Raw genomic sequence first — 23,048 nt, forward strand, 5'->3', positions numbered from 1 at the left:
GCCAGTTTCAATGTCCAACTTTGATTTATTTTTTTAAAAGATGTACTTTTTGGGCGTTTTGTGCCTTAATTGACAGTGGACAGAATCGGAAACAGGGAAGAGAGCTGGGGAGAGACATGCAGGAAAGTGCCACAGGCCAGATTCAAACCCTGGGCCGATGATGTACATGGGGCGTGCCTTAAAGGGATATTTCAGGATTGTTGAAGTCGGGTCTTATGTGGTGCTTGACTATAGAAGTGGCATTAACGTCCAGTGATTTCTGTGAAAGTTGATCATGTGGTTATTACGAGCTCAGAGAGATCCAAGGCATAGTGGCTGTAGATGGGATCTTTTAACAAGTTTTACGTAATAAGCTAAAAAAATATGTTGGCTTGCCTGTGTTGAAAACAAACAAAGCGAATCATTTCTCTCAAAAAAAAAAAAAACCCTCTGTCTCAGGCACTAATTTAATATGCAGCTTTTGCCATTTTGTCTCCTTCCACTGCGCACTAATATCCTCTGATCAGCTGTGTGGGTCTGCGGGCTTCTACAGGGATAACAACAAACCACACCACGCTAAAACAAAGATGATATAAGCAATTTCAACTCGAGTGATGATGATGTGCCGTTAACTGTGGATATGAGAGGATATTTGTATGAACTGGAGTACACAGAAGAAGAACTTAAACAGATGGAGAGTCAGCGGGCTGAAAGAGAGAGCAGAGAAACTTCATTTGAGTAGTAAAGATCCCAGGCTACCTGGTGGTGTAGGTGTGGAAAATGCAATCCCATTCGGATCTCTCCTGCTCCATTTCTCCAGAAATCACTGGCTAATGCCACTACTACAGGCAAGTACCTCATACGACCCAACTTCAAAAATCCCAAAATATCCCTTTAAGGCACCAGGCCTTCTGCACCCTGATTTGATTTTTTTTGTTTTTTTTTTCTTGTCTTAATTGCAGCATCAGCAGAAAAACTATCTCACAAAGATAGGATGTTGCAAGAGGAAAGTGTGGCCAAGGCTCTTGATGACGTTGTTGAATCTGAGGAGGCATCCATGAACTGCTCCTTCATTTTCAAGTGCTGAAGGCATCAGCTTGTTGTGTTTCTTAGCCTTGCCTTGCCATGCCATGCTTGAAATCAGGTCCATATACTGTCAGGAAACCCAATTTATGAACACCTTAGGTTGTTCTTAGGAAACAGTATGGATCTTTGTAGAGTCCAAATGTCCTTGATTATCCCGGACGGCTTTAGAATGTTTTACCACTCAGCCGGACTGAGCAGTCATATGTTTTTTTTTTTTCACTCATTTATTTTATTTTTTTTCAAAGTGCTACAAGAGCTTGAGTTTGATAAATGTATGTGATACAGATCTTGTAAGCTCAGTGAGCATTGGTGTTTAATTATTGTGATCTAAATGCCAATAAAAACATGATTTTGCCCTAATTGAGCAGCCCTACAATCTTACATTTATTATATTACAGGGTTAAACATCTACTTCTTAAACTGACCTGATCTGTCTCCACTGGTTTGACAGACATGTTTCAACTTTGTTAATCACTTCATCTTAATTCATTCTGCTGTCGTTTCTCTGCAGCTTTGTAGACTGTCACACCTCCTCTGCCTCCCAACCACCTCTATCACATGTGTATGCTGCATCTTGCATCCATGTTGCATTCAATTTTTGACAGCGTGCACAGCCAATGCATCAAACCGACACTGGGGACACATGGCAGCCATGATGCATCCACGTCCAGGTAGTTAACAGCAAGCATATAGTGTTCCCTGCTGCCCCCTTGTATTTCCCCTCCCCCACCCTTCCACTGCCTACAGGGAGGCTGCAGAAAACTTCCTGCTGTGAGGGATACGTGTGAAATTCAGTCAGGAAATTTTCTTGGCAGGTTAAATTTTCCAGAAAATCTGCCAGTGTGATAAAAGCTTGTGCCACATCTTCTCTGATAAGTTTCAGAAGATTCATTCTCTCAGTCAAGGTTAAAAGTGTCAGTATGTTGTTGATCCTGCATTTTAGTCCCAAGTTAAAGGCAAAGTTTCTTTCACAAGCAGCTAGTTCCTTGGCATACATGCCAGACTGCAAGTTCAGCAAGACCCTCTACCTGCTCTACTGAATGTCAGTGGTTCCCAACCTGGGGTCTGGGGACCCCTAGGGGGGGCATCAAAGATTTTTGGGGCTGTACAAATATTTCCTAAAAATGAAAATCAAGATTAGAAGCATAATGTGCAAAGGAGTATCGGGCAACCCTAAAAACATAAAAGGATGAAGAGGGTTCTCTAATTTTTAAGCAAAAAAGGGGAGGGGGGGTAAACTTGTATGCTGTAAAGTTTGTATTTAAAAAAAAAAAAAACTCAGACATTCATAAGACAAAACTAAAAAATTTCCAAGTTTAGAAAGTCTTAAATGTTGGCATTAGATACTCTAAAATTTCAGGTTTTTAAGATCATACGTTTATAATGCTGTAAGTGGTAAAATTTTGGGCGGTGGTTCAATTTTTGACTTCATAATCTCAAAAATTCAGCGTTTTGGTTCATTTAAATTTACATCTGTTGAAGTAAAAAATTTTGATTCCGTTTTCATAAATTAGCAACTTTTTAAGCTCGAGAATTTTGAGTTTTTTCTTGAAAATTAACAGATTCTATTTTTTTTGTGTGTGTTTCTAATATGCAATCATAATAATGAACAGTTTATAAATAGATCTTTTTTTCAGGAACAGGTGTAAGAGGTCTATTATGTCGGGATTTTGTTTATAAAAATGACAGAAACTGATGTTAATTTTTTCAAAATTGGACCTGGGAGGGTTTAGCTTTTCTTGGGGGGGGGGCTTAGGAAAAAAAGGGTAAGAACCACTGCTCTATATATTACAGTGTTTAAGTGGGACACCTGTAGGGTCACCTGTTGAGGTGGCTTCCTTAGAGCACCAACCCAAGACGACGCCACACCCTGCAGAAAGCACACATGACTCAGCCTCTGTGCATATACAGAATGTGAGGAATGCTGAGTGTCACTAAACATAGAGCTGTGACGCCACTCATGCAGCATTTGACATAATGCATCTACCATGACAGGAACAAGAGTACTCAGACATGAGAAGTATAGCTGAAACGGAGGTGAACAAATATTCAGAACGACTCTTCCTTTCTTACTCTCAAAACATTGGACCACCATTGATCTCTACATAAGTTTTCTCATGTTCTCACCTGAGTCTTCTCCCCTCACCAACTCCAACATTTCTATATTTCTACATCCGTCAACCCCCTCAGTTCATCCTCTCTGGTCGACAGACGATGCCCCTCCATCCCCAGGGAGGCGACATGTGTGTAATGTCACATTTGGTCATATCGTGTCAGAGTGACAGAAGCCTCTTCACGGCCGTCACAACGATGGAAGCAGCAATCAAAGCAGGAGGATGGGTAAGGGGTGTGATATGGATATACCCGTAGGGGGAGGAGGGGGGTTATTACACAAGTCGCCCTCTTCACAGAGAGAGCGGGTGGGCGTCCGTGTCTCAGACACACACACACACACACAGCTGACTCACTAGTGACACATCTGCTGGCGTAGTCTGGGCATCGTGCCATGTGTGGCGGCCAGCCCCGGCAGCAGGACTGGCACTCAGCACTCCAGCCTGCTGTGATCTCTGTCGTACACACACTTCACCCCACACTGCCATCTCTGTGGATCTGCTTCTGTCTGTCTCTGCATCCATGGATAAGTGGGTGTGTCTGGCTTACTCACTCACGCACTCACCTTTCTGCTCTGTATGAAACAAAGAGACTGAGTAACAATGTGCCATGACACAGCGTGGCTGCAGCTCAGGGGAGTGCCAGTATCAAACGCTTACATAAGTTCACAACAAGAAGTTTAACTTGACAATATGTGAAGACAAAAGCCAGAGTACAATCCTGTGGCAGCAAAAAGCAAACAATTTTTAAACAGACCATTAAAATCACTCTCTGCCTCGACATTAAAAACTTCACACACAAACTATTACAATCTAATAGTTATAGTGTGTTCCAAATCACATACTGGTTTAATTTATTTCAGTATACTTCCATGCAGTACACAGCACTCCATCAAGGCAGGGTAGTGTTACCCTAACTCATGCACAGTCATTTTGCTCTCACAGGAAGTGACAACAGTTTGTGCCTCTGTTTTCATCTTCTAGATCTTTTTTAATAGCAAACTGCAAACAGACGTGAGGCGGTCAACACCAAAATATGACATCTTTTTTCACCCTGTTAAATTTGTTTTACTTACATTTTAATTGAATGATATTCCCTCAAAGGAAATGAACTTATTTAGCCTTGTTCAGTATTAAAATGCGCTGCGGTTGCTTGTAACAACACCACTAAAAGATGTACAAAAGTTCGCACAGGTACAGATTCACTGGAGGGGTCTTCACAGGTCTAACAACTCTGCATCCAGGTTAGACCAGGTTTATATTGTGAAGTTCAGGTCAGGTTTGTCCGCCCTTTTGAAAGTCTTTATCAGCAGTGCATTTCATAAAGACTACTAAATAATCAAAAAAGTACTCATGTTTCCATCAAGACAACAGGTGAGACCTGTGTGGAGAGGACTAATGTCAATGATGGAGCAAATCTAAAGCCCTATTCTGCCTACATATGAACTTCTGGGTAGGGTTGGGTATGGTTTGGATTGTTTCTTCCTTTTATATTTACTTTTGCCTTTATTTGCAGAGAAGGAAAGTGGAAAGAATCAGAAACAGCGATGAGAAAGCTGGGGAGAGACATATGGGAAAGTGCCACAGGCCGGATTTGTTCCTGGGCCGGCCGTCCACATGGGGTGCACCTGAAACCACCAGGCCACCTGCACCCCTGTTTGGATTATTTCTGATACCAGTGCTTAATTTATACTGTTTATAGAGTGTCGCTGCCTGAATCAATACTTTTGAAAGAAAAAAAGTGTGCTGACAGTCAGTGGGAGAATAAAAGCTGTCTTGCTATCACAGATGATTTACAGAAATATCTTTATAAGATGTCAGTCAGTGTTAGTTTGTCGACTAAAACTATGACTAAAAATATTCGTCGACAGCCTTTTTTCCATGACGAAAACTAGGCTAAGACTAACAAAAATAGATCTGTGATGACTAAAACTGACAAAAACTAAGTTTAGTTTTTATCAAGACAAAAACTAGACTAAAATATAATTTGGTTTTTGTCAGACATTCAAAATCAGTGATATTTCTCCACTGTGGATAAATCTGTCAAAATACAATGCAGCTGTAGCTATTCTGCCTTTCAGCTGTAGAGAGCAGGGACCCCAGGTTTGGCAGGGTGTACAGAACAGAGTACCATGATTTGGTACCAGATTTAGGCAAGAAAATAAATTCTTGGACTAAAAGTAAAGATAAAAATGTGAGGGCGTTTTATTGGACTAAAACTAGACTAAAACTAAAAAGGATAGAAATAACTAAAATGTGACTAAAACTAAAATGCATTTCATTTAAAGACTAAAACTAAGACTAAAATGAAAAATAGCTGCCAAAATTAGCACTGGTGTCAGCCAAACATGAGACAAGAAAAGGAAACTGGTGCAAGTTAACACATAAATCACACAAGTTCACCTATTTCCTGACCTGAAGTTTTGATATCAGATGTGTTGGTACTGGTACCATGTTGGTACCAGATTACAGTACTCATCCCTACTCCTGGTTGATGTTTATGTGCAATGACAACAGGGATGGGAACCGAGAACCGGTTTCAGTTGAGAACTGGTTCCAACTGGTTCAATCCATTGACATCATTTAGATTTAATCCTCACAATTTCCAATCAATGCTTTATTTCTATGTGCCTTGAAAATGTTTTATCTTTTAAAGAAATGAGCTGTAGTACTGTATTCTAATTCAAGTTAAGAGATTAAAGTTCCTTTTAACTGAGACATTTCTAACTAAAAAGGAGATTTTTTGTATGTTCTAGCATGTTTTCCTCCCAAACACTTGATGTTTAATATTTTTGTTATCAAAATGGTTATTATTATTATAGCCAGTAATTAAAGTGTGCTTGTCACTGACTCTCACTGAATGTGGCATACATCTTGTTCAGCGTCCAGAGAGAAAGAGACTCCATAAAATTTGAGTTGTTAACAGTGAAAACCAATATAGTCTACGTTTTCCAAAAAGAAAATTCACGAGGAATCCAGGAATTAATAGGAGAATCGATAAAGAATAGTTAACAGCATTGATATCAATAAATCTCACCAATTCCCATCCCTAGAAGACAAAGAGCCAAAATATTTCTACCCGACTCTACCTGGTATTTTTCCTGCTTGCCTCCTCGTATCTTACCCTCCCTCACTACGCCTTGCCTAAAAAGCAAACTGCAAGAATATTACCTGCTGCTGTGAGGGACAAGTGTGAATAAACAAGTCAGGGAATTTTCTGGGTAGATAACACTGTGCGACAAGGGTTTAAGCGGGTGCCGAATAAGGCCGTCAAAATATTCCAGTAGTTCCCAAAGTGGGGCGTGGGGGGGGCCAAGCTAAGCAGCACTAGCTGATGACTTCAGCCCTGCATAAGAGGATGAGTTTATCGAAGTCTCCTCAGATTCAACAATATTATTGCAGTCTAAGTCCAAGACATTGACAGCACCTTGGATTGGAGTGGTAGTAGCTAGGCGCGAGAGCCTTTGCCACACTTCTTCTTTTTGCATCATCCTACCTGTGTGAGAAAAGGCTGTTGCATCTACAATACAAAATCCAATCATACCTGGACATTAACAATGAACTGGGAATGGCAGTCTCACAAAGAAAGATCTGTAGCACCAAATAAGCCCACTGTTGTCACTGAAATTACTGCAGGACTGGGTGTATGAATCTTAAAGATGTTCAGTAAGTTCTTATTTTCAGGGAATTGCTTCAGAGAGTCAGATTTTAACACTCAAAAATCTTTAACATTTTTATACTGTAGTAATTGTGCCTAAAGGTGTGTTTGTCGTACATTTGTGTTTACGTGTGGATGCGTACACTGAGGAGTAGGGGGAGGCTGAAAATATTTTCATTTGCCAAAGCGGGGCCCGATATAAGAAGTTTGGAAAACTTAAAAACTGGAAATATTCAGTTTTTAAGCTTTTTTAAATGATGCAATGTCTGTTATTCTAAAAACCTAAAAAATTAAAGCTGCATGGGTGTGTTAGTGAGGAATAAATCAATCAAAAACTGTGAGGCAATTCCTGCAGTTTTAAAATTGTACAATAATATTTGCATTGATTTTATAGATTGGGCTGACCAATACAATCTCCCTGCATTAGCAGATCAGCGGCATGTTCTATTTCTTCATAGACTAATGTCATCTTATCACCAAGGATGGAGATTGTTAATTTTTATTGATACTAATAACCTTATCAACACTTCTTATCAATCAGAGTCCTTACTGACACCTCTATCAATCCTTTTCTGTTGTTTTGTGGAAACACTGACTGAATTCATTCAAGTTTCTCAGCAAAAACAGGATTTTCTTCTTCTTAATGTGACATCTGAACACAGCTTATGTCCCCTCATTAGAAGCCTCTTCCTTCGCACCACTGATAAGATAAAAAGAGTTATGTCCTCGAAGCCATGATGCTTGATCACAGTGTCGATAAGCTAAAATGCTATTGATTTTGGGGTTTTGAAAAATACAGAACCATGTATTTAAATACCCATGTTTTGATCTCAATTTGTTCTTATTACACAACCTAGTATAAATACAAAACTGACAGATTACCACAGCTAATATGCAAATGAAATCTCATTGATTTTCGATCAGTCAGCTCTATCAATCAGCTGTCTGGGGTCTGTCTCATGCATCTGCACTCCTGAACCAGTTCTAGGTCACAGGGGTTAGGGATCCTGTCCTGATACCTCTAGGCTAAGGTTATTTATACGCATTAATACAGGTAGGATTTCCACAGGTTAAAAAAAGGATCTACGCCCTGAAGTTCACTAACTTTTGCTGGAGGAAAATAAAATTAAAACAGGAATATTGTGCTGTAATCACTGAACCACTTAAATCAGCTGTAACTACAGTAGCACTACCAGTAAGTAGTAAAATGCACCACTAGTTTGAATTCACAGCAAACAAATATGTGAATTATTACCTCAAGTAGGTTTTTCTCGTCTGTAGCCCAAATAAAAAGCTGAACAGAAACTCCATTAACTTAAAAGAAACTCTGCTGCCCTCTGCGCAGACCTCTCCTCTCCTCCCTTCTCTTGACCATGCTCTCTGGTCCGTGACTCCCTCCCTCCATCCCGACGGTCGCTCCCACACTCGGGCCGCATTCCTCCCTCGCTCATGCTGGGAGGACGTCTCCCTGTGGCTAAAAGCATTGTGGGAAATCCCAACGGCCGGGCCCTCCAGAGGCCGTGCAGACCATTGTGGTGAAGTATAGAGCGGGCCTGCGCTCCTCGCTTACTGCTGGAAGGCTCCTCTTGCATGCAACTCGCAAAACATGTTGCCTAGTCGCCACAAGTAAGAGAGGCGAACACATGATTGTCGTTACGGCCTTGTTCCTGAGCCTCACAACAAACAACACAGACATATCTAATACTCCAAGCAGCAGCCAGTCAGTAGAACCCATGCTGAGAAAACCTCAAAACATATCACTGAAAATATGAAGGAAGAGGTTTTTAGTTCTAATACATGCTCCAAATATTTTGCCAGGGATTTTTGTGCATTCAAAATCAGTAAGGTGACATCTCAACCTGTCAGGCCATGTGACACAGTTCAAACATCTCTACAAACCTGGCACGACAACAAACAAGCAGAAACATGTTTCACTTTAAGCAGAACACAATACATATGCCATTCCTGCTCTGTTATCTCAGCAAAATTAGCGCTGTAGAGAGGATACGAGCCAGATTGTGTCCCTAAATTACCCCGGCTTGCACGCATGTGTCATTCCCATGGAATTTTAAACACACTGGCTAAGACTTGCCCAATTAAATATACAAGCAAAGAGCGATATACGTGCACATACTCATGCTGTTGCACATAGAAGTACCCACATGCTGCAGCACTTAGCTGTCCCAATGATGTCTGAAATTCACTGAAGACGGTGCTACAACTTTACGGCATCCTCTGTTCCCATGAGTCCCAGCATCCTTACTGGTGTGCATTTCTGTCTGAGCCAGCCTCCAGCTAAAAGCATGAATGGTCTCAAACAAGGCATGCCCACTCTGCTGTTACACACTTTGTAATATGTTGAAAGCAAGCTGTGTATTACCCAATGGGAACCAGGTAAAGTGGTTTAAAATGTAATCTGCCAATTAATCCTGATAGAAGAGACACAACGAACTTCCTCCCCTACGCTAATCAGCTTTTATTTTCAGGAAAGAGGAGATTATGTTGTTACACACTCTTTATTGTCACCTCTTTTTGTATTGAGTTCTCTGCACAGCATTTTGAAAGAGGAATTGTTTTTGTGCCATTCATTGACAATGGAATAAACAGCATAAGAAGTATAAAAATGAATGTACTTCCCTTTTTTGGATCAAAGCAGACAGATTAAATTACAAGGCAATAAGCAAACAACAAGTGAAAACAAATATGAGCGTGTAGTCGTTAAAATCCAAGATGTGGCACTGTTTTTGATGTGACAATCTGTAAAAATAACACAAATATGTAACAAGACTTCAGCTAAGGCAGTAAAATAAAGAACCAGGCACATCCAGCCTGACTTCATCTAAAACTACAGACACAAAATGAGAGTAACCTGTTGATTTTTCCACCAATAGACTCCAGATGCATGATCCCAGCTGTGATACACACAACAGAGGCAAGAACTAGAAACCTCATTTCATTTTTTATAAATAGGCTCCACTTGCAGAAAAATGTTTCATGAGAACTGAGTGTTTTGTTGGGGCACACATGGGATCAGATAGAGAAATAAGTGTGTTCAATTAAGAGTGTTTGGTAGCTTTCCTTGCCAAAATAAAAGCAGGAGCAAAAAGGCTGCAAAGCCACTAATGCTAATGCTAATGCTAATATCTGGACTGTAAAGCTGCGTAACCACCAGGTGGTCCAGTTTGACTGAGAGGACAGTTTAGTATGGTGAACCCCAAAATAGTTTGTGTGTCCACAGACGCCTGCACCCTCAAGGTAGGCGTGTGAGTCTCTGCTGTCCCGGCTGCTGAGTCGAAGAAAGGTCAGACTGGTGACAGAAATCAGTGGGGAGTAAGCAGGAAAACAGCTTATTTCAGCTGAAAAGTGCCGTCATTTCAACAACTACATCTTAATGATTTCACTGTGGTCAGTATAGAACCTCGGCTGATGTTTATAGAAATGTTTCAAGCCATAACAGTGTGTTAATAAAGACATAAATATGAAGCTGGGCTATTACAGCAGCTACTGCATTAACTTAGTGATGAATATAATATATAATATATAATATATAATCCTTTTTGTTTTATGGATTTTTCGCATCTACTAGCTATAATACAGTAGTTGAGCTATCAGCCTGCAGTCACTTACCACCTAAGCTCACCACTTTTGATGATTTGTAAAGTCTTTTTTAATGAAAAAATGCTCCAAAATGTTTATTTACTTGACAGTGACCCCCCTGTTTTCTCTAAATGCAAGATTATGACCTAATGAGGGAGAAACAATGGTTAAAAAGTGGCGTTTGTGGTCTTGGCACAGTGTACTACAGCACACTGTTAACTGTGAAGCAGCTACTTGCAAAAATAAGAGCAAGTTTTCAGTTTTGTCTTACCAGAGGGTAATGATTGTGGTCAGGAGAGCTCATGTTTCAGCGATTTAGACTGGTAAACTGGTTGAACTGGTATATAGAACAGATACAGCCATTCTTCAATACGAGAACGCGATCAAAAAAGCATCTCATACAATAGATTTTATGGTAAATAAAGATGTCATAAGAAATACCTCACTGTTGTCGTTTGTAGGTCTTAAACTTAATACTAAAATTACAATGACCTATTTGAAATTATTTAAATCCTGTGATCAACAGACTACAAATCTGTGTAGCTATCTTGGAATTGTGTCTGAAACGAGTCTGTTTATTTACGCTAAAATAGGGATGCACAATGTTATTGCCGGGGTATCTGTATCAGCAGATATGAAAATTTCTGCTAATATTAACAACCGATATTTGGGCTCTAAAAATCTGCCTATATCAGCTGTAAAAACGTTGTTGGCTGGACCAACAAATCTGAGTCAGCTGAAATCTTCTCTTAATTCATCATCATCCCATACATTTAAAGTGTGTTTGAAGGGCTGAAATTTGTCAATTTGTTCATCCACAAACTTTAAATTTTGTGTTCTAAGGCCTAAAGTTTTAGGTCTGAACTAACTTGAAAATATCAGCACATTGGCTATAGGAAAAAAATTATAGAATTTTAGTAAAGGTAATAGTAGGAATGTAAGTCCTACTGGTACATAAGAGGTTTTTTTTGTTTTTTTATGAGACAGAAAGAAAGTTCAAACTGACTTCCTGTCAAGCCGGACATACACTGTGGGATTTTAAGCTGACTCTATGACAGTTTGATGGAATGTCAGCTCATTCTGTGCGACTGAATCACTTACTATGCATGACCATTGCGCACGATTTCTGTGCTCACACCATATCGTCCGATGGTCATGCATGACCTGAGTGCTCACACTGCTCGAGTGAAGTCAGGATGGACTATGACAGAAAGTCGTATCCTCCCTCTCTCTCTCTCTCTCTCTCTCATCACACACATAAACAGCAGCGTCATCCATGTCAGCTGGAGGTCTGTGGGTAGGAGTATTTCCTGCTTGTTTATTTCCTTTATTAAAGCAGGGTTAGGGGCATGAGAGAGTCGTTCCTGCTGTTGTCATGACGTTTTAAGAAGCTGTTTGACGGTTAACAAAGGAAAAAAATACCTCAAAGTTGAGGATTCTGCAGGTGCGTCTCAAAATTCATAGCTGAATCAGATGAAATTACACAGTGTAGATGTGTAAATGTGCTGTTTCTGCGCATCTGTAGAGCTTTTTAGTGACTTGTGTTTAAGCAGTGTGGATCTACTGTAACAATGCTGCTGGGTGCTAGTATGGTAGTTGAGATCTCAGCCTATATTAAAGATGATAGCTGTGAAGTACAAACTCACATCCTACAACCAGTTAACCAAGAATCATGCTGTCCACCTCTGCTGGTCACTTGAATTCAGGGTTCTTTCCAATCAAGCCAGCTCTCCACATGGTTTATATACCAGTCTGTGTCACTGTACTGCCTAAATGATTACCACACGCAGCAGCAATACTGATAATTTGGTCATAACAGTATTGGACACAGCTCACTTAGATGAAAAAATTGAATTAACAGTGTAACTACACTGGGTTTCACAGTGCATAAAATTTTACTTTTTCCTTTTTCCATGTGGTTTAGTATTTCTAGTTGGCTTAATTTCAGAAAAAAAGTGGTTTGTTGCATAAATACAGGAGGTGATTTTACAGCATCTTATCATATCTTGGTGCCCAAAAAGCAGAATTCATGCAACATCATTACTCATACATTACATGACCATAATATCTCACCACCCCATCTATCACTGCATTTGGTTGGAGGTTGGAATAACATGAAATTTCCCATTCTTCCCATTTACAATAGCATTGCATGGATGCTTCAGAGGCCCATAGGACCGTCTATACATTTGAGACCACTGCAGCTTTGAACTTCAACTCAGATTTTTTGTTGCACTTGTTGAAAACCAAAAGGTCTGTACTAAGGAGGCAGCATGGTCAATGTCAAAATTATTCATCTCTGTAAATCCCTGCTTATCTTCTCTCAAACTTAAGCCTGATGCTACCAACGATTACATACACAGCATCAGTTATGAGTTTAACCAAAGAGCACACCTGATTTAACAGAAGCTTTCCTTTAATTTACACTTGCAGTGTTGTTCAAAAACACCTAACAATGAAGATTTGGTTCTCTTTAACAGACTCGATAAGTTTGGTCACATGCAACAAGTTTAAGGTAATTTAAAAACATGGCAGTGTCAGTGAATCTCGTCTTCTGCCCTTTGAAGAGCAAGATTTTTCAGACCTGTATATTTACAGAGCAATTATAATCATTGGTGTTCACTTTCTACATCTTATCCCCAGTTGTCATCAGGGGTGCAGAAAGTAAAGGTTATTCATTCTTCTTAAGTACATAAAAGTGGCATTATCAGCTATCTTATCAACCATGAGAAGCTATTAATTATGGGTATCAGGGGAAAAATATCTCTCAGCCATTTTTAAATCTAAAGAGATGTTACAGTCCAAATACCAACCTTAAACACTTTCAGCCTGACTCCTGAGGACAGATCAGGATTACTTCTGAGTTCCATCATCCATTCCCTGTCTCTAATTTAATGATGCGAGACCCAGGATTTTAAAAGCAGTTTGCTCTCTGAACCTCTGCAGATTACCATTGTGTAATTTTGCTGCATTAAAACTACTGTAACTAATGACAACAGTCAATCTTCCAACATGACGGGACCCCCGTCTTGCTGGCAGCTTTAAGCACGGTTAGCAGAGCTGACTGCGGGGTCACTGCCGCCCCCAGGTTCCACCTAAGGGCAGCTTTGTTGGAGAGGACCCCCACCCTGCGGGCAGAAAGGGGGCAGACTGTCTGTGCAATAACTGTCAATCACAGCAGAGAAACATGAAAGCAGAATTATAGGTGCATTCTGACTCAGCCAGACACATCCCTGAGGATCCTGAACGGCCAACAATCCCACCACATATGAGACTGAGACCTCCCACGCACACACATAAAAAACACATTCATATTTAGAACCCAAAGCGTCTGGAACGAAAGAAAGACCATGTAGTACGGACTAACTATTAGAAACTAAGCCTCCTTAGAGGTTTGTTTAGAAATGACATCCTGAAAGCACTGTAGCTGATATCCTTTATTTTATTCATTAATCTTTGTTATGTTTCTAAGTGAAGGCTGCTCCATATTTGTCACATTAATTAATGATGAAAACAAGTGATGCTCTTGTTTTTGTGTTGCTTAAATGCTGCATGGCATGAAAGACCATTACATTGTTTAATAGGCACTTTTAATAACTGATGTACGTGAAGTTTTAAACATGTTTTTGCTTTAAATAACTTTGATGAGTGCCAAAGAAGCCGATCTATGTGTCTGATTTCAAATGATCTTATTGAGATTTCTCCCCCAATATTGCGATTTGATATATGATTATTTCTTGACTTCCTCATCTTCTGCATTTTTCAACAAATACAAACACTAGATCATTCTATTTTATATCCAACACAATATTTGACTAAACTAGGGCTGAACAATTTTTAAATAAATTGGAACTGGGACTACTTTGACTCATATTGCAAATTGGATATGATTTGTTTTATTAAGAGGAGTGATCATTTTTATGTCACTCTTAGATTTATTTTAAAAAAACATACAAAACTGAAGTATGATATTTTAGACAGTTTTTTGGTTTGTCTGCCACCTTCTTCTCCTTTCTCATTTCTTCACACTAAAAACCAACATGCTACATGCCAGATTTAAAAGTCCCTGGAGCCTCAAATGCAAAAAACGTGTTGTATTTGGCATTTTCGCGATGTTCAATCAAGCTAGCTAGTGGAGTGCAAAGGATGATGAGTACACAAGGACCAATGGTAACTGTAGTTGCCACTTCCCTTTGCTCTGCTCCACTAAAAAAAAAGACACTTTTTGTGATGAAGGGCTATCGTTTGAGACGTCACATATCCATGACAACATTGAGACACACTCTGTCTCCATGATACCGTGAAATATCAACAGCATCTTTACTTAGGTTTGTAAACAACGATGTGGTCACAGTTTCACACTGATTGTGGGCTGGTCATATCCAGACAGTACCTGATTCATTCAAGTAAGTTGCTATGGGATAATGACAGAAACCAACATGTCTAACAAAGAAATCAAATTTCATCACCCAGTGGTTCCCATTGATTACCTAGACCATGGCGCTCTGCCATAGTCTGATTTTTGTGGCCTTTGTCTAATTTCCCCACCAACCCCATGATAGTCAACGCTCTATTATGATCATACAATAAAAAATCCATAGATTGCAAGGAAAAAGCTATCTTTTTGATGTCAGATTTTAAGGGGAAAATCAGTGTCATCCAAAATCTTTATTTGGAGGTCAGACCAGGAAAGAACGGAAATTGGAAATGGCCAATCAAATCTGGTTTATTTACTACAAGATCACAAAACAACTATTCATTGATTTCGCCTCTTAATTTTGACCTCATGGTGCACAAGAGTGATGCATTTAACTTAGTAAGGTCTAAATTTTCTCCCAAGGGGAGCATGCCCCCAGACACCCCACCATAGTCTCCTAAGATCATGTGGGAAACCCCTCATCATCTGTCGACTTTAAAGCTCGTACGTCCATGGACATTGAAGACTGGAGCATTTTTATGTGATTGTCGATAACGATAATGAAGTTTTCTCCAGTATTTCTTAATAAATCTTCACATATCTATGATGTTTTTAGTGGTTCCTTCTCTTGAGATGTGAATGTTACATTCGGCCGAGTTGCCCTGAACCATGCCAAAGCATGATCATCCCCCTCTTCCCAATTCCCCTCTGGCCAGAACTGACATTCCTCCAGGCCAAACGGGCCATGAGCATAGGTACCTCTTGTGCATACAGCACCACAAGTACATGGATTTTAAAGACCTCGGAGTTCTTGCAGGCTTTTTGCCAGGTTTTTTTTTTAATGGAACACCCAACCTCAGCACTGTCAAAAAGGAAATCCAACATAAACATCAATCATGTCCCCACTGCACACCTCTGCTTGGGCTTGTGCATGAGCAACCATAGAGTGCTGAAGCCAACATCCTCCAACAAAGCCAGGGACAAGGAAGTGTGCCGTGCTTGACCAAAGTAGGGAGCACTCACAAAAGTCAGACAAACTAAACACTGAGGGTCAAACCCGTCTGGCACAGATTGCCGAGTGAGTGCGCCCTTAAATGCTACACGTTACCGATCTGTCCCAGAGATATTGTGAGTCTCACACTGCCAGACATTTGCTTTCACATGAAAACAAATCAGAGTTTGGCCAACAGGTGCCTACTCCTGCTCAATGTAAAACCCCTTCTCTGAATCAGCTGTTAGGTGTGAAATTAATACACAACAGATATATATTTGATACCGACATCAGTGCATGCCATAGAGCTGATATTTGCTGGTACTGATATTTAACTGATGCATCCCTACTGAATATGACGAGCTTTTACTACAAGCTGATGAATGAAAACTCTACCTAATCATGGAACTGAGAAGAGGTCTTTGGGTAAAACTTGTGGATTAATTTTCTGTTATCACACTAACACAGTTAGTGTTTAGTGGGGATTATACAAGTAGGCAGCATATGACTGTGCAGGATAATTTTAATTTTCCATACCTTACAACAATACTTCAACATTTCTTCCATCTTTAAAGGCTGTAATGTAGATTTGTAGACCAATTATGTTCAAACACTTAATAGTATTTTTTTCCCAGCTCTCTAGGGGAATAGAGCATAATTACTGCACAGTGGATGTCTTACAATTACAGTGGTTCAGCAGATGAATCCTTAATTAGCTGGGAATGTAATATAAAGCCATTTCCACACATGTAGAAAACTCCTGAAAGTTTCCTGGTGAGCAGCAGGTGTGAATGCAACCTGCTAACTCTTTCACCTCTACTCGAGGTGAGCAGATATGTGAACACAGCAGGTAATATTCAGAAAGTTTGAGATGACAGTTTTTGATTTAGCAGCACCCATGAGTGGCCAGTGCCATCATTGTGTTCACAGTAAAGCGGGTTTACATCCCCTCCACCCCCAGAATGTCTTTACCACTCATTTGTACTCATTGCTGAATATAACAAAGCAAGATAGAAAGGCAAAACCAGCCTTTTCAGCAGCATGCTTTTACCTCATGTCCTGCCTCCTGAGACCTGCTTACATATTCTTGAAAATTTCTAGAAAGTTTCTGACACAGTGCTCCTTAAAACAGCTGGTCTTTCACATACGCTCTCACTATTCCTGCTGAACATGGTGGAGGGTCTCAGGAGGCAAAATATAGCATTAAAAGAACAACAATGAGAATATTTGCCTTTGTATCAACGTTGCATGTAGTTTGACTTATTCACGGTATCACCAAAGAGCAGAGAATTACATACTGGCAAACAGAAGACGTCATCATCTGGTCATCATCCCTTCCAGCTTGCTTGAGGTGAATTCTCCTGAATAGTTCTTGCTGTGTTCTCACATCAGCTCACCCAGACTTCACCCTGGAAACTTACTAGAATGCTGGAAGGAAAAACTTTAGGTAAAGTCTGTATGAAAAACTGGACGCCTTAACATATGCAGCTCAATTGGGGTGTTTTTTGCAGCTAATAAATGACAAACACGCTAAATATCAATGCTGTTTGATAATAAAAATGGTCCCAATGTTAATCAATAGAAACAACAGACATTTGGGTTCAACCAACTGTAAGAACTGAGAAGTGAGGCCCCCCGTCACCCCCTGCAAAGGCGCAGAGACAACCCCCCTCCATGTCATCTCTCCATGTCATACACAACACACGCTTACTGAGTTTTAATTAGAAAACCCATGAAGCAAACAAATGCATGGAAACATGAGAAGCCAATACACAGAGGAGAAAATAAATCCTTTTCCACTTCACATCAATATCCATTTCCCCGCGTCCTTCACCTCGCTGTGGTTTTTGGTTAACACGCTCCGGATTAGATAGCAGATAAATAAACAGCGTGGACAGCGTTCTCAGGACGAGTGCAGCGTCCTCAGCATGTGCAGATCACAAAAATAAGACCAAACATCGCACTGATAGACCAAATTGAGCAGCCATGAGGTCCTTTTCCTTAAGCTGCTTCCCTGAACATCAAGAAAGGATGTAAAGAGGGCAAACCCAAGGCCCCTCTCATCAGACTGCACTAATCTGAACTTCCATAGATAAATGTCAAAGACGAGATAGTGATGGATGTCACTGTTGTAGCGGAGCAATGTTAAGCTATCAAGTTATGGCACCAGTTAGCCTTGAGAGTTTGCTGCCTTAATGTAACAGAGGACTGACTTAGGTTGGAGAAAAATGTGTAAAACGCTCGTAAGGGAGGCTGGTAATAGATCATTTCTCATTCTTTTTCCTTTACCTTCAGTCTGAAGCATGGGGAAACAAACTGGATGGTTGATCATCTGAGATTAGAAACAACGACTTAGCATTTCCTACTCACTATGTGAAAACCGCAGCAGGATATTCAGCAGTTAATTGATAGATCAGACAATTCATGAATTGGATTTTTCAAGTGTAGTATAATGATTTTGCATCTGTAGTATCGATCATATAGCTAAAAAATGTTATACATCACGCTTCTTCTCTTCTTGGTGCACTGTGGGAAACTTTAAGAGTACACAGAAGAGCCTTATTTAACCTATAAAGAAGTTTGACCCTGAGTAACATGGTTGAACATTAATAAACTGTAGAATTAGGACAATAAGTCACACCAGTATATAAGATGCAGTTTGATTTGGGGGTCTCTCACATTACAATCAGGCTTATACTAGACTGGATTTGTGCCTATATGCTGATATTTCCAAACTGGTCTGGTAGTTTTTTTACACTTCATTTTACACTTCATTCAAAATGTTCAGGGCTCACAGTGGAGCCCCTTGAGTGAGTGGTAACCTATTTAGCCACATATCTGATATCTTGCCACTAATAAGGCTGATGTATGATTGATACTGCTGATATGTATGGCCGATATGTTACAGAAATGTTTGTATTTGCTGATACAGATATTTAACTCATAAAGCTAATACTACTGGTACCAGTATAATATTTTAATCATGCATACCTATTTTAAACTGTCTCACTGTGTTAAGACCTTCATTGCATTTCACAAAGGCGACAACCTCCAGTTACTGTGCAGCTGTGTCGCTCTTTTGACCCCACCTTTTTTGTTATATGGAGACTGCCCTCCAGCTAGCTAAGGGTACTGTAGTTGAGCTTTCAGTCTGTGGTGAGAGTTGAGAAGAGTTTACCCACAATTCAAAATTCCTGCTGTCCAATTCTGGTCATTTGTCATTGATGTGGAGTCTTTTGAATCAAAGCAGCACTCAACAAGTATTATTTAATCATCAAGATGCAACTTTTAAGTTTACTTTTAAAAATGTATTGTTAAAGGTTATGACCTAATGTCGTTTTTTTGCATTGGTAAGGTCAAGCCAACCTTTTCTACGAAAAAATAAAGCTTTTTGAAGTGCGTCTTACACATCAGATTTTACAATAGTTAAATTTGTAGAAAAACATAACTAATCCTAACCTGGCACGCAAGATGGATTTGTTTCACACATCCATCTGGAAAACCTTCAATATACAGCGTTTGGGAAAGGGCAGAGCCTTTGAAAAAATCCAAAAAAAGGCCAATCAGAGCAAAAAAACATGTGACGTTGTCGCCGCTACTGAGGTGCCCATGCGCAGCTACCGAGGAATAAACTCCATATAGAACTGCACAACGCGAACCATGGCAGCTGTAGACATGTCAGTACACGACTTTTGTTGTTTTTGAAAAGAAAACAACTCACTGCTGTTCTTTGTTCTTTCAACGAAGAAATGTCGGCAAGTTCTGATAAAACTGGCGCTTTAGCAGCATCCACGCTAATGTCCTCCTCCATAATTACACCGGCCTCCTGTTGCTGCTCTCTTGCATCACGACTCTGCCGCACCGGAAAGTACTGTCCCTCGTCGCTGATTGGTCCTGTCACTTTCTAACCAGGCCCAAACAGTTCAGACGGGAGCTTTGCAAGATTGATTTGCCGGAGAGAAACAAGGAAATGGGTGAATCCATCTGCTTTGCAAGGTTAAACTAATCCCTTATTGCTATTTTTCTTACTGTTATGCTCAAGGTTGTCAACAGTTTTGGGAAGCTTTCTTATGCCTTCATTGAAAAACGAGGACAGTGGATAGAGTTGGAGAAAGGGACAAGAGAGTGGGGGAGAGACAACCAGGAAAGAGGCCACAGGACGGACCTGAGCTTGGCCCATCGTGCACATGGGGCACACCCCAACCATCAAAAATTTTAACTCACTTTCATTACCACTGTGTTCATTTGGCAGCTACTTAGAATTTCTTTGAACTACAATTTTAAAAATTAGTAATTTTTAGTCTTTATAGAGTTAGTCGACAAAAAGGTAAAAACATTTCTGCTCAACTTTAGTCAATAAAGGTCATCATACTTTGGCATTTACTTTTAATCAAAAAATATAATTCTTTTGAATATCTTCAGGCCAGATTGTAAAATCACTGTAACTGAAAAACACTCATATTGCTGTGCTATTCAATTACTTTAAAATATGCCGTGGAAAATACTGCCATCCCATAAATTGTCTCTCACCTCATCTCTGTTTGTTTTTACAGATAATACGCACAATGGAGAAATATCATGGATTTGAATGTCCAACAGTCCAGCACTAACATTTTAGTCCTGTTTCAGTCTCGTTGACGAAAAACTAAAATCTCTTTTCAATATGGTGTGCTTTTAGCTAGTCTTAGTCTTGTCTTCCTCTTGGAAGAAAAGTCAACTGATATTTTTAGCATGTTCAAGTTCTGTTTTTAAACAATACAGTCTGTTATGTTTATTATCAATTGTATCAAAAAGTAGTGAAGCTTTTTAAAAAAGGCAGATCTTCAGTCATATTTCAACCGAAGCTACTGCGAGAGAAAGAAAGAAATAAAGCACTGTCTGAACTGACGAACACGTCAGCTCAATTCCAACACACCTAGCCCTACTCCTCTGTTTTGCATGTTCGCATCTAGGGGTCGGGAGTCCAGATTCTAGTTGGAATGAATGGGTAGGATGAGAATAAGGCATACATGCCTCTTCAAACAGAGATTTTACAAGAGGCACACTCTAGACGGAGTGTTAAGGGACTGGTCAGCAAAATTTGAGCATTATCACAACAATCTAATGTCATAAATGAATGTAGTTTTAATGCATTATGGCCCTTTTGATTTTGAACAAGCTTTTTTTTTTTTTTTTCAAATTGCTCATTTCTAGGATTGGCCGCCTGCCTGTTTATGCAAATAAACTACTGCTGGTGGCAGCAGGAGCTTCAGGGGATATTTCACCACTACCTCTTGTAGCTCTTTCAGGGGACAAGGGGGCAATCGAAACGGAAGGATCTGGGTCAAAGTTAGACACAGGACGGCACTTTTGTCAGTAATGTTGTCAGCAATTTATGCTATGTAGACAATGTTCCATCACATCTAAATTAAAAAATACACTTTTGTGAGAACCCTAGTTGTACGCACTGCTGCTGCCCCAAAAGACAAATATTTTTCATGCAGTATTCATACAAGTAGGACATCCTACTCTTCATCACAACAAGTCTTGAACTTTGACACACTTGCTAACACATCTGCCTTAATCCTTTGTCTAAATTTGAATGCTGCTGAAAAATGGCTGCACTGAAGACACAAAAAACATAATTTCCAAGCTCTCCAGTCATTTTGGCATAACAGAAGGCCAAAAAAGCAAGCTGAATGCATTCTTAAATATGAGAAAGGAAATCAGAAGAAGTCCTATATATAGCACTCAACATCTGACATGCATGTATAGGGACATCTTTTTTGGCAGTGTGGGAACTGGAGCGATCATAAACACAGCTCTTAAATGTTCTCACAGCTTTTAGCTGTTTTCTCTCAACATTTCTACATTTACTTTTGAGTCGATGTAGAGCAATCTCTCAAATCTGGCAGTGTGGCTGGGTGTATTCTTCAAAAAAAGACAGAGAGTGTGAATGTTTGAAAGAAACCTAAAGTGTGTCAAAGAAGGAAAAAGAGAGCAAATCTTGAGCTGGGTTACCTCAGAAGCCCCCCTGCCCTTTCAGCAGGGCCTCATATGGAGAACCAGGTCTCCGGTCCCCTGGGCACTGATGTCTGCTCTCCACTCGACTCCTCCCAGTCAGCCACGGAGGCTGTGAAGGAACCTGGCCCGCTCACGACACCCTACAGCCACAAGTCATTCACACCTGGAACAGAGGGAGAAGAACTTTGCTCATTGGCTGAAACACAAACAAGCAAAACGGCAAGGAAAAGCACTCAGCTGGTTGTGTTAACAAGACCCACATGTAGCAAACACATAACCAGTGCAAGCTTAGGTCATTAGGGGCTACAGTAACCGTGTCTGCTGGCCTTTTTAACCCTGACACTTATTTATACTTCAGTTATCGACCAGTGTACTCATAAGGGACGACAAGACAGTGTGTGATACTCTGGCAGGATACTTTTTCCATCAACTATGGAAGTCCATTTTTAACTTTTTAAATGCAAACAAATCAGGATATAAATACCCACAATAAATAACGATTAATAATAATAACTATTTCATATCCTGTGTTTTAAAACATGGAACCCCCTTCATTTCAACAATCAAAAAGTACTGTAATTTTAGAAACTACACCTATTCCATGAGACAGTTGTGATGGAGAGGAATCAGCAAACTCCTGCACTGACAGAGCAAGGCAATGTTCTAGCATGCAGGCACTCACGTGCAACTTTTGATGGCTGAAAACAAGAAATTAACCAACAATCGGGTGCTTCAGGCTTTTAATTTTGCTGCTGTGGTGTTATAGAAAGTACTGATTTTGCTTGATTTTTACCAGGATCATACTGAAATGTAAAATTCTGTTTTTCAAAATGACAATTCTGCTATGAAGCAGCCTTAAGACTATGCAATGATTCAAGCTCAGTGCAGACAGTATTGTTGCCTAGCAATTGAAGAGACCAGAGTCCTGTAACAGGGTTTGCAGAAACAACTAGTAGATATGCTTGGACCCCCTACCTGCTAAGTGAGAAGGAGCTCTTGTAAGATATAAGAGCAACAAAGCAACACATATTATTTCTTTACAGTTATAAGGTGGAAAACTTTGCATGGAGTTAATTTAATGTTGCATACTCATGTGACCTCAGTGTTTAAAACTGCAATATAAAATGTATAACAAATAACTCAGGCACACTTAATAAATGAGAGGTAAAAGGTAAAGACTTCAGTCGTCAGCAGGGTAAATTTACA

The 23,048-nt window shown here is 39.9% G+C and overlaps 1 protein-coding gene across 3 annotated transcripts in view; it reads right to left on the reverse strand.

The window, feature by feature from the left end:
- Nucleotides 1-23,048, reverse strand: part of bcl9 (BCL9 transcription coactivator) — a 48,553-nt gene that overhangs the window by 24,207 nt on the left and 1,298 nt on the right. For 2 of the 3 annotated variants that reach the window (XM_041806897.1, XM_041806898.1), the window contains exon 2: nucleotides 21,840-22,005. The gene's annotated coding sequence lies outside the window, so the exon portion shown is untranslated. Of the gene's footprint in view, nucleotides 1-17,137; nucleotides 17,268-21,839; nucleotides 22,006-23,048 lie in introns of all 3 variants that reach the window. The other variant, XM_041806899.1, reaches the window with a different exon arrangement.

Source organism: Cheilinus undulatus, linkage group 15 (assembly GCF_018320785.1).
Source record: "Cheilinus undulatus linkage group 15, ASM1832078v1, whole genome shotgun sequence".
NCBI classification, from domain to species: Eukaryota; Metazoa; Chordata; class Actinopteri; order Labriformes; family Labridae; genus Cheilinus; species Cheilinus undulatus.